Genomic DNA, 16,236 nt, shown 5'->3' on the forward strand with positions numbered 1-16,236 from the left:
GAATACACAACTTCATATGAAAAAACAAAAACCCCAGAATAGCTAAAGAAATCTTGAACAGTAAAAGAACTTCTGGTAGTATCACTATCCCTGACCTCAAGCTGTGATACAGAGCAATAGTAATAAAAACTTTATGGTATTGATATAGAAACATACAGGTTGATCAATGAAAATAAATTGAAGACCCAAAAATAAACCCATACACCTACAGACACTTGATTTTTGACAAAGAAGTCAGAACTACACAATGAGGACAAAAGAATCTTCAATATATGGTGCTGGTCTAACTGGATCTTTGCATGTAGAAGAATATAAATAAATCCATATTTATCACCCTTAACAAAATTCAAGTCCAAGTGGATCAAAGACCTCAACATAAAACCAGATGCACTAAATCTGATAGAGAAGGAAGTAGGAAATAGCTTTTAATACATAGGCAGAGTAGAAGACTTCCTGAATAGAACACCAAATTAGTAAATGGGACCTCATTAAACTTAATTAAAAGCTTCTGTAAGGTCAAGGACATCACCAAAAGAACAAAACAGCAGCCTACAAAATGAGAAAAGATCTTCACCAACCCTACATCCAAGAGAGGGCTGATACTTAAAATATAGAAAGAACCAAGAAATTAGACATCAACAAACTAAATAACCCAATTTAAAATGGGCTCCAGAACTAAACAGAATTTTCTGAAAGAGGAATCCCTAATGACTGACAATCACTTTTGAAAATGTTCCCCATTCTTAGTCACTAGGGAAATACAAATCAAAACAACCCCTATCTTACACATTATTACATAAACCAAGTTCAATGATATATAACAATAAAAAACCACCCCAAAACATACCAAATTATTAAACTGAAACCAAAGGTTTAACAAAAAAAATTTTGAGTTAATGAGAAATGAAAATTTGGCAATGAAAAACTATAACCCTTTCATCACATGTATAATTTACAGTGGAGGAAAGCAAGCAACTGCATGGCAGAAGGGAAGGGCCCTTCAGAGATCAAGAAAATCATACTAAGCTTGGCCAGTTTCAAAAAAGAAAAGGACTGAAGAGAAACAAAGAAGGAAAGGCTTGTTTGGTTTGAACAGGTCTCACACTATACTCCAGCCTATAGCAGAAAACATGTGGCCTAAGATGGCCTCAAAGAACTGCTATGACCTTCTTGCTTTAACCTCCTGAGAGCTGGAATTATAAACATGATCCATTTCCTGCCGTATAGACTATCCCTAACCCTTATCGTTTTTCTTTGCTATCCAGAGACATTATACTGGGGCTTTGGGGTCATGTGGTTTTGCTTTAACAAATGGCAGTGAGCAGCATTCCAAAAAGAAATACAGTAAACAAATCTTCAGGTGGGCACAGATGAGGAAATCACAGGCCCAGGATGTTTATGTAATTTTATGCCTCACTGCATCAAAAAATGTATGAAGTTGGGAGACACCATGCAAGATGAGCTTCACTGGGCAGGTAAGCGTCCTGGAGATGGCAGCTCTTTCAGGCAATTTTCCTGCAGATCAATATAAAAATAAACTTTCATAAAATAATATTGTTTAGATGAATTAATGATTTCACAGAATTCCTGATTTAATTTAAGTAGTTTTATGAAGTTAAGGTAATTGATAGAAAGTTAAAGAAGATGGTTTAAGTTAGAACAAAGTTAGATAGAATTAAGAATAGAATGTGCCCCCTCCCTTGTAGTGAAGACTGCAGAAGTTAGAAAAGGAATACAGTTTTAATGTGTTACAAGCACATAATTGTAATTAGAAGAGAAAAATGGGCTTGGGACAAGTTAATGATCATTCATCCTAGGTTAGGTCTGAGTTCCTGGATCTTGTGATCTAGGGATGTGGCCATAGGTTTCTCTGTGCACCATGAAAAACAGGGTTATGAAAAAGACTAAATAATTCTATTATGAGTATAAGAGTATAAAGTAGATTGGCCAGTTTAGCTGAACAAACTAAGACCTGAGAAAGATGATGATCTGTTTCTTGGTAAATACAAATTGTCAAGAGACTAGCTTGCTTAAACTCTTATTAAACAATGACAAAAGAATTATTGCTTTGAAGTTCCAATGAATTTATTGAGAAAAAGATACGTTTAGTTGAGTATGAGTTTCATAAGAAGGATACACAATAATGCAGTTGTAATTTCCGTCTGTGTAAAGATCTTAATCTGTTTTTGAAGATTATATTTTTGTGGTGATTATTTCAGAAAATGTGCAACTTGTGGCTATATGAGGTATTCCTTTTCTTATATAAAGAACTTTGAATTAGGTGGTATAAAAAGGTTAAGAGAGGAAAAAAAAAAACTTGTTGAAGTCATTTGAGTTGGTTCCATCCACTAAATGTGTGTGTGTGTGTGTGTGTGTGTGTGTGTGTGTGTGTGTGTGTGTGTAAAGTTGGTTGGAGCTTTACTCCATCCATCCAATGTGTAAAGATGTGTGTGTATGTGTGTCTGTGTCTCTGTGTGTGTGTACGTACGTATGTAGTATGTATGTATGTATGTATGTATGTATGTATGTATGTATGTATGTATGTGTATCAAGTTGCTGGAGCTTGTCTGGCTTCATCCACTCAGTGGATGACAGAATTTGCTTCCCTCTTTTCCTTTTCACAATTTTTAGCTGCTATCAGTGCCAGCCCTGTACCCCTGCTGGTACCACTGGCAGCCCCCAATAACAAACTTTCTGCCTGTAGTGCCAAGGCTGGCCTTCAACATGCCCCCAATAACAAACTTTCTGCCTGTAGTGCCAAAGCTGGCCTTCAACATGAAGTTGTATATAGAAATACATAAAACAGAATGTGAGAGAAGTCCTAAAGAACAAATGACCAAAATGACTTGACATTTAAAAACACTCTAAAGCAAGGCTCTCTTGACTCTAATGCATTTCCTCCCATTAAAGTGTTTTCTTTTTTTTTCCAGCTACAATTGTTTGTCTCTACACAACTCTTTGATTCAGGATACATGCACTTATAATCCACTACGCACTGATAGTGCATGCCTTTATTTCCAGGCACTTAGAAGGCAGAGGCAGGCAGATCTCTGAGTTTAAGAGTGAGTTTCAAAACAGCCAGGGCAACAACAAGAGACCCAGTCTTGAAAAGAAAAACAAAACAAGACAAAAACAAACAAAAACTATAATCCCTCCAAACTGCATAATCTAAACAGACCTCAAGTAGGTGACAACCCAACCAGAAAGAAACATTTATGTAACGACTCTCTTAAAATTTGTACTCATTCTGGAGCAACCTGAGAGGACCACTCTAAATTGTAGGCACAATCTGAGCAATTAAATATCATTAGAGAGTACCTCCTGCTTGAAGCTTCTTGTGACAAAATAAAGAATCTAGTCATCAGCTTAAGTTAGAACTTGTCAAATAAGCAAATGTTCATGCATCAAGTCACATTGTAAAATCATGTCTGCAAACATCCTGTGGCAGTTCAATAATAAAAACATAATTACTATTCTGGGGGTTTTGTTACTCCAGATGAATTTGAGAAATGCTTTTTCTTTTCTTTTTTTTTTTTTTTTTTTTTTGATAGTACAATGCCAACATTATTGTGCAATTTATTTTTAAAATGTGTCTAGAATTTGTGTCATACACTTGTATTAATAAAGAACTTGTTTTTAGCACATCCTTAAAAATCCATATTGAATCCGTAGGAGTCTGTTTCAGGTTTGTGGTTAAAGAGTTGTGGGACCCTATAGATGTCACTTCTTTGCATCTCAGTTTCTTCACGTGTAATATGAAGAGGCAACTAGACCACCAATATCTACAAACACTAATGTAAAATGGTGTTTAAAAGAATTTAGAAAAGGAAATTAACTCTTCTAAGTATGCGGTTTATCTCTAGTTAAGTATAAAGCAAATTGTATCTTCCTCTTATCTGCCTCATTTTCATAAGTTATGGGTGTTATTTTTTTAACTTTATTTTAAAAAACATAGATGAAAGAAAAAATTTTTAAACATTTTTGCATAAATGTATACAAATACATTTATGTCAGTGCTTGGCTTTTTTTTTTTTTTTTTTTTTTTTTTTTTAAGGTTTGATACTCTGCATTAAGGTCTTACTAGTTACAATGAGTAAAAAGTACATGTAAAACAGGATGTAACCCTGAATTAGTCAACGTTCTCTTGGTGTGTAAGGATTGAGCATAATGATTAGTTTTGTTTTCTTTTCTTTTTTCTTTAACTTCACACAGTCTGTGAGTTATTTCTGGGGCAGTCCGAGCCTCTGGGGTTAGCATCCCACTATCAGTGACTGCATATTATGTCTGTTCTTTTGTGACTGGGTTATCTCACTCAGGATGATATTCTCTAGATACAACCATTTTCTTAAGACTTTGGTTAAGTCATTCTTTCTGACAGCTGAGTAGTACTCCATTGTGAAAATGTACCACATTTTTTGTATCCATTCATCTACTGAAGGACATCGGGGTTCTTTCCAGCTTCTGGCTATTATATATAGAGCTGCTATGAACATTGTGGTGCATGTATCCTTGTTGTATATTGGAGTGTCTCTGGGGTATATGCCCAGAAGTAGAATAGTTGGATCTTCAGGTAGTACTATGTCCAATTTTCTGAGGAATCGCCAGACTGATTTCCAGAGTGGTTGTATCAGTTAACAACTCCACCAACAGTGGAGAACTGTTCCTCTTTCTCCACAACCTGGCCAGCATCTGCTGTCATCTGAGTTTTGGATCTTGGCCAATCTGACTGGTGTGAGGTGGAATCTCAGGGTTGTTTTGATTTGTATTTCCCTGATGGCTAAGGATGTGGAGCACTTTCTTAGATGTTTCTCAGCCATTCGATATTCCTCAATTGAGAACGTTTTGCTTAGCTCTGTACCCCATTTTTTAATAGGATTGTTTGATTCTCTGGTGTCTAGCTTTCTGAGTTCTTTGTATACCTTGGATATTAGGCCTCTATCTGATGTGGGGTTGGTAAAGATCTTTTCCCATTCTGTTGGCTGATGTTTTGTTTTCTTGACAATGTCCTTAGCCTTACAGAAACTTTGCGATCTCATTAAGTCCCATTTGTTAATCTTTGACCTTAGAGCTTGAGCCATTAGTGTTTTGTTCAGAAAATTTTATCCTGTGCCTGTGTTCTAAGGTTTTGCCTACTTTCTCATCTAATTGTTTCAGTGTATCTGGTTTAATGTGGAGATCTTTGATCCACATACACTTGAGCTTTGTACAAGGAGATAAGAAAGGATCTATTTTCATTCTTTGGCATGCTGAGTGCCAATTGGACCAACACCATTTGTTGAATAGGCTGTCCTTTTTCCATTGAAAGTTTACAGCTCCTTTGTCAAAAATCAGGTGGCCATATACGTGAGGGCTCATTCCTGGATCTTCTATTCTATTGCATTGATCCATGTGCCTATTTCTGTACCAGTACCATGCAGTTTTCAGCACAATTGCCTTGTAATATAGCTTGAGGTCAGGGATGGTGATTCCCGCAGATGTTTTCTTGTTGTTGAGGATGGATTTCGCTATTCTAGGTCTTTTGTTATTCCATATGAAATTGCACATTGATCTTTCCAACTCAATAAAGAACTGGGTTGGAATTTTGATGGAGATTGCATTGAATCTGTTGATTGCTTTTGGTAGGATGGCCATTTTTAAAATGTTGATCCTTCCAATCTTTGAGCATGGGAGATCTTTCCATTTTCTGAGATCTTCCTAGATTTCCTTCTTTAGAGGTTTGAAGTTCTTGTCATACAGGTCCTTCACTTGCTTAGTTAAAGTCACACCAAGGTATTTCATAGTTTTTGTGACTATTGTGAAGGGTATCTTTTCCCTAATTTCTTTCTCCACATGTTTGTCCTTTGAATATAGAAAGGCTGCTGATTTGTTTGAGTTAATTTTATATCTAGCCACTTTGTTGAACTTGTTTATCAGCTGTAGAAGTTCTCTGGTGGAATTTGTGGGGTCACTTAAGTACACTATCATGTCATCTGCAAAGAGTGATGTCTTTACTTCTTCCTTTCTGATTTGTATCCCTTTGATTTCCTTTTGCTGTCTAATTGCTCCAGCCAGGACTTCCAGTACTATGTTGAATAGGTAGGGGGAGAGTGGACAGCCTTGTCGAGTCCCTGATTTTAGTGGGATTGCTTCAAGCTTCCCACCGTTAAGTTTGATGTTGGCTGTTGGTTTGCTGTATATTGCTTTTATTATGTTTAGGTATGGACCTTGGATTCCTGTTCTTTCCAGGACTTTTAACATGAAGGGGTGTTGAATTTTGTCAAATGCTTTCTCAGCATCTAGTGAGTTGATCATGTGATTTTTTTTCTTTGAGTTTGTTTATATGATGGATTACATTGATGGATATCAGTATATTAAACCATCCCTGCATCCCAGGGATGAAGCCTACTTGGTCATGGTGAATGATTGTTTTGAGGTGTTCTTGGATTCGGTTTGCAAGTATTTTGTTGAGTATTTTTGCATCAATGTTCATAAGTGAGATTGGTCTGAAGTTCTGTTTCCTTGTAGGGTCTTTGTGTGGTTTAGGAATGAGGGTTATTGTATCTTCAAAAAATGAGTTAGGTAGTATTCCATCTAATTCTATCTTGTGGAATAGTTTGGAGAGTATTGGTGTTATATCCGCAATAAATATCTGATAAAATTCTGCACTGAACCTGTCTGGGCCTGGGCTTTTTTTGGTTGGGAGGCTTTTGATGACTTCTTCTATTTCTTTAGGTGGTATGGGATTATTTAGATGGTTTACCTGGTCCTGGTTTAACTTTAGGACCTTGTATCTGTCTAGGAATTCATCCATTTCCTCCAGATTTTCCAACTTTGTGGGGTATAGGCTTTTGTAATAGGATCTGATGATTTCTTGAATTTCCTCAGTTTCAGTTGTTATATCTCCACTTTCCTTTCTGATTTTGTTAATTTGTATACTCTCTCTTTGCCCTAATCTGGTTGATTTTTCTCAAAGTACCAGCTCTTGGTTTTGTTGATTCTTTCAATGTTTCATTTTGTTTCTATTTGGTCTATTTCTGCCCTAAGTTTGATTATTTTTTGCCATCTACTCCTCTTGGGTGTATCTTGCTTCCTTTTGTTCTAGTGCTTTTAGCTGTGAGAATTGCTTTTTTCTATCTGTGTTGGACACTGATAGAAAGACATGAGTTGGAATTTTGATGGGAACTGCATTGAATCTGTAGATTGCTTTCAGCAAGATGGCCATTTTTACTACATTAATCCTGCCAATCCATGAGCATGGGAGATCTTTCCATCTTCTGAGGTTTTCTTCAATTTCTTTCTTCAGAGACTTGAAGTTCTTGTCATACAGATCTTTCACTTGCTTGGTTAGGGTCACACCAAGGTATTTTATATTATTTGTGACTATTGTGAATTGGTGTTGTTTCCCAAATTTCTTTCTCAGCCTGTTGATCCTTTGAGTAGAGGAAGGCTACTGATTTGTTTGAGTTAATTTTATAGACAGCCACTTTGCTGAAATTATCAGCTATAGGAGTTCTTTGGTGAAAATCTGGAAGTTGCTTATGTATACTATTACATCATCTGCAAATAGTGATATCTTGACTTCTTCCTTTCCAATTTGTATCCCTTTTTTTTTGTCTAATTGCTTTGGTTAGAAGTTCGAGTACTAAATTGAACAGATAGGGAAAGAGTGAGCAACCTTGTCTTGTTCCAGATTTTAATGGGATTGCTTAATACAACCCACCAACCATATGAGGTTTAAGAAGGAAGACCAAATTATGGATGCTTCAATCCTACTTAGAAGGTAGAACAAAATAATCACAGGAGGTAGAGGGAGAGCTAGGAGGTAGGGAGAGAGGGGGTGGAAGAAGAGACAGGATCAGGTATGGGAAGGGTCAGAAGTACAGAGGCTCAAGAAATTAAGTGGGGGATGGGCAACTGGGAGGTAGCCAGTAGAAAGTCCCAGACACTAGAAAGCAAAATGCTTCCAGGACCCAACTGGGATGACATTAATCAAAATACCCAACAAGGGGTAGAGAGAACCTATACAGACTACTTCTAGTCAATAGGCATACATGGTCCCCAGTTGAGGGATGGGGCCACCCACCCATCTCAAAAATTTTAACCCAGAATTGTTCCAGTCTAAAGAAAACAGTGGAGCAGAGTCTGAAGGAAAGACCATTCAGAGACTGCCCCACCTAGCCATCCACCCCATCTGCAGACACCAAACCTCGATGCTATTGCTGATGCCAAGAAGAGCTTACTGACAGGAACCTGATATGGCTTTCCCCTGAGAGGCTCTGCTAGCACCTGACTAATACAGATGCAGATACTCACAGTCAACATAGGACTGAGCCCAGGGACGCCAATGGAAGAGCTAGGGAAAGGACTGAAGGAGCTGAAGGATATTGCAACCCCATAGGATAACCTGATAACCCAAAGTTCCCAGGGACTAAATCACCAACCAAAGAGTAGACATGGAGGGATTTATGGCTCCAGCTACATATGTAGCAGAGGATGGCCTTATCTGGCATCAATAGGAAGGGAGGCCCTTGGTTTTATGGAAGCTTGATGCCCCCTCATAGAGGGATGGTAGAGGGATGAGGCAGGATTGGGAAAGTTGGGGAGGAGCACCCTCATAGAGGCAAAGGGGAGGGGAAAGGGGATGTAGGGTTGCAGAGGATAAACCAGGAAGGGGGACAAAATTTAAAATATAAATATATAAAATAACCAATTTTAAAAAAAAACATAATTACTTCCAAGAAGCTGAGAATATTTTCCTTCTCTTCTCTCTCTCTCTCTCTCTCTCTCTCTCTCTCTCTCTCTCTCTCTCTCTCTCTCTCTCTCTCTCTCTCTCTCTCTCTCATTGTCTAACAAATGTGCCTTCTTTCAGTCACTTCTTTCTGTCCTTTTGCCTTTTACCTCCTATCACCCTCCCCCCACCAAGGCTCACAGGAATGGTAGGGATGAGACATGGGGGAGGGGAACTGGCTAGGAGCTTATTGTTGTTTGTACACAAAGGGAGCTGAAGCTCCCAGCCCAAAAGCAGTGCAGTGCCAGGAGACTCAGGCATGAAACATAATGCTGGATGTTTTTCATGGGTAGTAATGGCAGTGTGCCCTTGGGCTAAGGCACATCTTATCACTTCACTCCACTGAGATCTAATATTTCACTGTAACACTGTTCTACCTCCAATAAAAGATGTGTGATAGTGAAATTTGGCTAAAAGTTAGAATGATCCATACTTAATCAACTTTCTTGCATTTTGAGGTAAAACAGAGGACCTGGAAGGAAGCAAGGAGGTATGCAGATACTTGCTCAAACCCCCAACAGCCGCCCCCTTGCTTAGGATTATAATGCCATAACAGATGCAGGCTGAGAGTCCCCTCCCAAGAAAACTGTGTTATAAAAACCTGTCGGCTCTGACAAGATTAGAGAGGGCATTTACAGAAGGTAAATACTGCCTTGTACTCCAAGCTAGCTGAGGCTTTGAGAAAACTTAAAGTTAGCTTAGCTAGTCATTCAGTATTTTACTCTTTGTAGAGGAAAAGGTACAAATTAGTAAGCATACAAAACAAGCTTCACCTCTTTATTGTTTTTGCTTTCACTAACTAGACCTTTCTGATATCTTGAAGATAGTACAGATACAACTTTTCAATACTGTTGTAAGTAGACTTCCTATTTTGTTTTTACTATGAATATATTCTGGTGAAGGTAATGTGTGATGTGTGTCTGTGGTAATTGTTTTTATGTGTCATTCTATATCTAAAACAGCATAGAACAAGAAACTCAATCTGCCACTCCTTGAAATAACTGTAAAAAAACCTATGTTGCTACATTTTATACTTTTTAATTTATTCCAAGTTAAAAATATCATTCTTGATATGTCTAATTAAAATGTATATATGTATATATGTGAATATAAAAACTTTAGTATAATTTTTAAACTTTCAATTATGAAATAAAGGTACAGGAACCTATGTGCCTGAATTTCCTTCTTATAAAAAACAGGTTGCCCAATGTTCTAATTTTAGCCAATTAGAGATTACCAAAAAAAAAAAAACTGTCATTTCTAAACCAAGCTGCTGCTGCCTGCTCAGCTTTGTTGAATGTTAATTAGGAGAATAAACTGTCTTTGTGTTCGAACATTTATATATGCAGCATTACACAGCAAGCCAAGAGAAGGAAACAGATATATAATGGGGATAGAGTTATTACACCATTTTCCTGCCATTGGCAAAACAAACAAACAAACAACATAAAGGACAGTAAACACATTTTGCTTGTATTTTAGCTACACCTTCCTGTATTTTCTCTGAAATACTTTTTTTGTTTTAAAAAAAGATACTGTTTTCTAAAAGACAGCGAGAAACTATTAAATGCAAGAAGATACAGAAGGCTATGGAATGGCTTGAATATTGATGTGCCTGTTCTCCTTGAAGAGGACCAGAGTTCATTGCTCAGCACCCACACTGGACAACTTACAACAACTCCAAGGGATCAGACACCCTCTTCTAGTACTTGCAACACATACACACACACACACACACACACACACACACACACGGTGTGGGAGGAGCTTTAAATTTTTAGACCTAAAAGCATGCATGTAGAAAGTTATAGATACAAAATGTATTTTTGATAAAGAAGGTTAAAGACCAAAAGAAAAGACTACAGGTTATTTTGTCCAAGATAAGGATTACTACACAAAGAGGAGGTACAGGACTAGACAGAAGCTGTACTGTGGCTTTCAACTAAGCAAATCTGGCTGTTCATCAGACATAGATATTAGAGAAATACAAAAGTAAAGGCCAGAAAGCTTGAGCAAATTGCAGCTGTCAGTCACAGTAAGATCTGTAAACACAAGACTTAAAGAAGGACAGTGTATAAATATTCGTTTTTTTTTTCTTAAGGCCAGGTATTACTACAAACTTATTCCTACACTGTCTTCCCTAGACAATAGGAAGAACCCTCAAAAGAAGATTATAGAACTCCAGACACTCAAAATAAATTTGATATTATAGTTTTTCTCATTTAGTTAACAAGTGTAATGTGCATAAGTGCAGAGTATATTACCACATGTTTGTGTGGTGTCAAACAGGATGGAGGCCAGAGGAGGATGTTAGGTGTCCTGCTTTCACTCTCTGTATCTAGGCTTGAAGCCAGCAAACCCAAGCAAGCACCCACTATCTCTATCTACTGCAGTATGGGGAGGAGGACCTCACCTGACCACACTGGATCTTCACTAGATGCTGGGGATTTGACCTCAGGTCACTCTTACTCACTGAATCAATCCTTGTAAATAAACTTTTAAATTAAGCTTTTGGTGATTTTAACAACAGAAATAAAGCAGACTTAGTCCAAAAGGCTCACTGTACTTAATTACAGACTCAACAATTTTGTACTGCATAACTGGATACCTTAATTAAATAGGAAATGTATCTTAAACAATGATCTATGGCTAATACCTGTCCTACCTATCAATCATAAGAAAACACAGAAAAATAATGGAATGACAAAGCATAGTGCAAGATATGAAAACTTGAAAAAAGACATTGGGGTCTCAAACAAGGAAAGAAATAGAAATCTTGAAAATGAAAAGTTCAAAATAGCAAAAACACTCAGCTAAAATTTTTTAACACAGAGACACATGCACACACAGTGTGCCCTTTGTGTATGTACAATATGTGTGTTTTTTGTGTGTGTGCTCATGCCTAAAATGCAGAAAATGTATAACTTAGTACACATGAGATTAAAAGAAAACCTGGGGTGGGGTTGGGGGACATCCTCATAAAGACGGGGGGAAGGGGGAGAAGGTATGGGATGTGGAACTGTCAGAGGGTAGAACTGGAGGGGGATGAAATCTGGACTGTAAAAAAAAAGAATAATTCATTTGCTTTTAAAATACACATGCAAATATACAAACAGAAGGGAGACAGTAGAAGGAAAGGATCTAATCATACAGGATAGGAAGCAACAGAACCCCCTTTCCTATTTTTTCATCATTCATTATACACACACACACACACACACACACACACACACACACACACACACACACACGAGAGAGAGAGAGAGAGAGAGAGAGAGAGAGAGAGAGAGAGAGAGAGAGAGAGAGAGAGAGAGAGAGTGTGTCTTCAACTTCTCTCTCCATGTTTGATACTAGGTCTCTTTGATGGTTTTCTAACCCTGTGATAACTAATCTTGGTTGCTAACTTGACTACATCTTCAGTCAACTAAAATCCAAGTAGCTGAGCATGCATCTGAAAGATTTTCTTGGCTAGTTCATTTGAGATAGGAAAGCTCACCCTAAATCTGCCAGTTTCTGGTGGCAGCCCACATAAAAGAACATGGAAAGGGGAAGCTTTCTTGTCTGCTTGCCCTCACTCTTGCTGTCAAGTACCTTCTTGCTTTGGTATTCCTTTGCTTATATCAGAATACAGTTCTTCAGGATTCTAACAGACTGAAGACTGGTAGTAGGTCTCTAGAAATTTGCCAGGTCTCTAGCACCAGGTCTCCAGTCTTTTGTTTGTTTCATTGATTTGGGGTTTTTGTTTTGTTTTGTTTTTTCTGACTGAGATAATGTTTCTTTGTGTAAGTCTGGCTGTCCTGAAACTTGATACAGAGACCAGGCTGGTCTATACTGACCAGAAATCCTCCTACTTCTGCCTCCCAAGTGTTGGAAATAAAGACATGCACTAGCACCACTACCCAGTGAGACGCCCAGTCTTGTGGACTGAACAACTACTAGATTATTTGCCTTTCCCACAAGAAATAGCAATCATTGGACTGCCTGAACCACAAAGCCACTCTAATAAATTACATCTTTTCATCAGATCATTCTGTTCCTTTAGAAACTCTAACACATGCGAGTTGACCCACAAGCTCCCAGTGATTCTCCTGTCTCCATCTTTCATCTACCTAAAGAAGCACTGGAATTACAGATGATGATGCTATATATCCAGATTTGACACAGATTCTGAATATTTGACTTAGGTCCTCATGTTTGCATAGTAAGTATTTTTACCCACTACATAATCTCCTCGGCCTAGATATATTTCTATTCTGAAAAATTTGTTACATTCCATTTATATAATTCCACAAGTCATATAAAACAAGAAATTATAATACTCAGCCGTTCTGATACACAATGATTGCTTTAAAAAACCCCAAACAAAAACCCAACCTTTTAGTAAAAAATAAGTTTTTTCAAAAAGAAAAGATTCAATCTAAAATTGATGCATCATAAGAGACCAGGCGAAGCTGACACAATACACAGAATAAACATTTCTGCAAACTATCAGGTCTCCCAACTATGCTCAAAGCCTATTTATGGCTTTCCAGTAATTTGTCATTTATGTTTTCATATATGTCTCTCCATCACCACCCCTAAAAAAAGCCATTTATTCTTCTAGAAGTAGCTCTCTGCCCTTTATTTTCCTCTATTAAAATAGTATAACGAGCTATCAGATCTCATTGCTGCTTTGTTTGTTTCTTCCATGATGCTCTTGGGATCATAAAATAAACCTGCATGCTTTTTCTTCTGTACACACACACGGGGGGGGGGGGGCTTTAAATAAGAAGAAAGAGCCAGGAAATGATGGTGGGTGGCAGATGGGGTACATTTTTAATCCCAGCACTTGGGAGACAGAAGCAGGCAGATTTCATTGAGGTCCAGACTACCCAAAGAAGCCCTGTCTAGAAAAAACAAAAAGAAGAATGGGAAGGAACAGAAGCAGCAGAAGCAGAAGCAGCAAGAGAAGCAAAAGATGGAGGAGAAAGACAAGGACAAGGAACAAGAAGAGCAACCGGAGGAGCAGAAGGAGAAGCAGGAAGAGAAGCAGAACAGCAGAGAAGGAGGCAGAAGGAGAAGAAGAAAAATAAGGAAGAAGCAGAAGTAGAGGAGGAGGAAGAGGAGGAAGAAGGGTCCCTACCCCTGTGATTGCTTTCTTTTCCCTCCAGTGGGAATGAAGCATCCTCACTTGGGCCCTTATGCTTATTAAACCTTTTTGAATTCTGTGGATTGTATCCTGGGTATCCTGAGTTTTACAGGCAAATGGATAGAACTAGAAAATAGCATCCTAAGTTAGGTAACACAGACCAAAAGGGCATTTATGATATGTACTCACTAGTAAGTGGATATTAGCCAAAAATATACAGAATACCCAGGATACAATCCACAGAACTAAAGATTAACAAGCAGAAGGGCCCAAGTGAGGATGCCTCAATCTGACTTGGGAGGGAGAAGAAAGCAATCACTGGAGGCAGAGAGAGGGAGGCACCTAGGTGGGACAGGAGGGAGAGAGAGAGAGAGAGAGAGAGAGAGACAGAGACAGAGACAGAGACAGACAGAGAGACAGACAGAGAGAGAGACAGAGACAGAGAGAGACAGAGAGAGACAGAGAGAGACAGAGAGAGAAAGGGAATATGATCAGGTATTGGGGGGCAGGAGAGAAGCCCTGAGGGCCAGCAGAATAAATGGAAATAAGCAACCTCAGAGGGTAGGAAGTGGGGGAGGGGAGCTCTAGATTGTACCAGAGACTTGGGAGGTAAGAGATTCTCAGGACCCAAAGGGAGGGATCTTATATGAAATGCACAACAGTGGGGAGAGGGAAATTGTAGAGGGAACTTTCTACCTCCAGTAGGAAGACAACGGGCATCAAGTGCAGGGATGGGGTTGCCATCCCACAGTCAAAAACTCTGACCCAGAATTGTTCCTGTTTAAAAGAACTGCAGGGACAAAAATGGAGAAGAGACTGAGGGAAAGGAGGTCCAGTCACTGGCCCAACTTGGGATCCAGCTCAAGGGGAGGCTCCAAGGTCTGACACTATTTTACTGATGCTGTAGTGTGCTTACAGACAGGAGCCTAACATGGCTGCCCTCTGAGAGGCCCAACCAGCAGCTGACTGAGAAAGATGCAGATATTTAAACCCAACAACTGGACTGAAGTTGGAGACCCCTGTGGCTGAATCAGAGAAAGGCTGGAAGAAGCTGAGGAAGAGGAGGGTGACCAGCAGTCTCAACTAACCTGGATCCCCAAGATCCCTCAGACACTGAGCCACCAACCAGGCAGCATACAGGAGCTGATCCAAGGCCAACACATATACAGCAGAGAACTGCCTGGTCTGGCCTCAATGAGAGAAGATGCACCTAACCCTTGAGACACTTGAGGCCCCAGAGAGTGGGGAGAGAGACCTGGCAACTTGGGAAAGGTGCTAGGAGGGACAAGTTTTGGAGACAGGGAGGAGGAGAAATGAAATGAGGAACTGTTGATGAGCACACCAGGAGGGGGATAAGAACTGGACTGTAAAAAGAAAGAGAGAGAAATTCTTTAAAAAAATGGATGCATCCTGAGAATATCATCCTGAGTGAGATCACCCAGTCACAAAAGAACAGACATAATATACAGTCACTGATAATGGGATACTAACCCCAGAAAGCTCTGAACACCCCAGAAACAAGTCACAGACTGTGTGAAGTTCAACAAGAACAAAAAAGAATATATTTTAATTAAAATAGAACTGTATCGCTCCTAGTCTCTCTCCTATCCTCTCAAATTAATAGCCTCTTTTCCTATATTGTTGTTATATATATATACATACATATGTGTATGTATATATACCCACAAATACTTAATTACCTTAAAGACCTTAAAAATGTATTCGTATACTTTTATGCAAAAATGGTGAAAATTTGTACATTTATTTTTGTTTTTTAAAATAAAGTTAAAAAAAGAATTAAAGATAAAAGAAAGTCAGAGATTCTAGATGTGGCTCAGCAATAGAGTGCTTATTTATCACACACAGGACTCTGTGTTTACTTTCCAACACACGAAGAAAAAAAGGGGGGAGGGAGTAAAGAATTATGTAATAGTGTTTTATATCATAATGCAGTAATTCTTATAATTCTCCAATAACACATTTTGCCTTGAGAGTCAGATCAATAATTTACTAATTATTACCACTTCAAAATCTAACCTTTTGAACACTGATCATAAGGCTGAGCACATGAATGTTATTACATAACCTCTTTTGTCAGCTGCAGACATTAGAATATGTTTTAAAATGTGTTTCCATGTGTTCCTATAAACAATTCTCTACCACTGAAAATTGGCTGTAGTCCCCAGTTATCTTTGGCACCAATAGAGTCTGCCTTTATTGCTACATTATTCATAAGCACTAGAAGTGGCACTGTTATCTGGGAGTAAAATCTCCAACCCAAATAAGCCCATGCAATGAAAACACAACTCAATTAATATGAATACAAGCTGCGCACCTAGAC

General features: G+C 38.5%; 1 protein-coding gene across 1 annotated transcript in view; it reads right to left on the bottom strand.

The window, feature by feature from the left end:
* Window positions 1-16,236, bottom strand: part of DOCK3 (dedicator of cytokinesis 3) — a 331,413-nt gene that overhangs the window by 221,917 nt on the left and 93,260 nt on the right. The gene's annotated exons all lie outside the window — the stretch shown is intronic.

This window comes from Micromys minutus (genome assembly GCF_963924665.1).
Source record: "Micromys minutus genome assembly, chromosome: 21".
Lineage (NCBI taxonomy): Eukaryota > Metazoa > Chordata > Mammalia > Rodentia > Muridae > Micromys > Micromys minutus.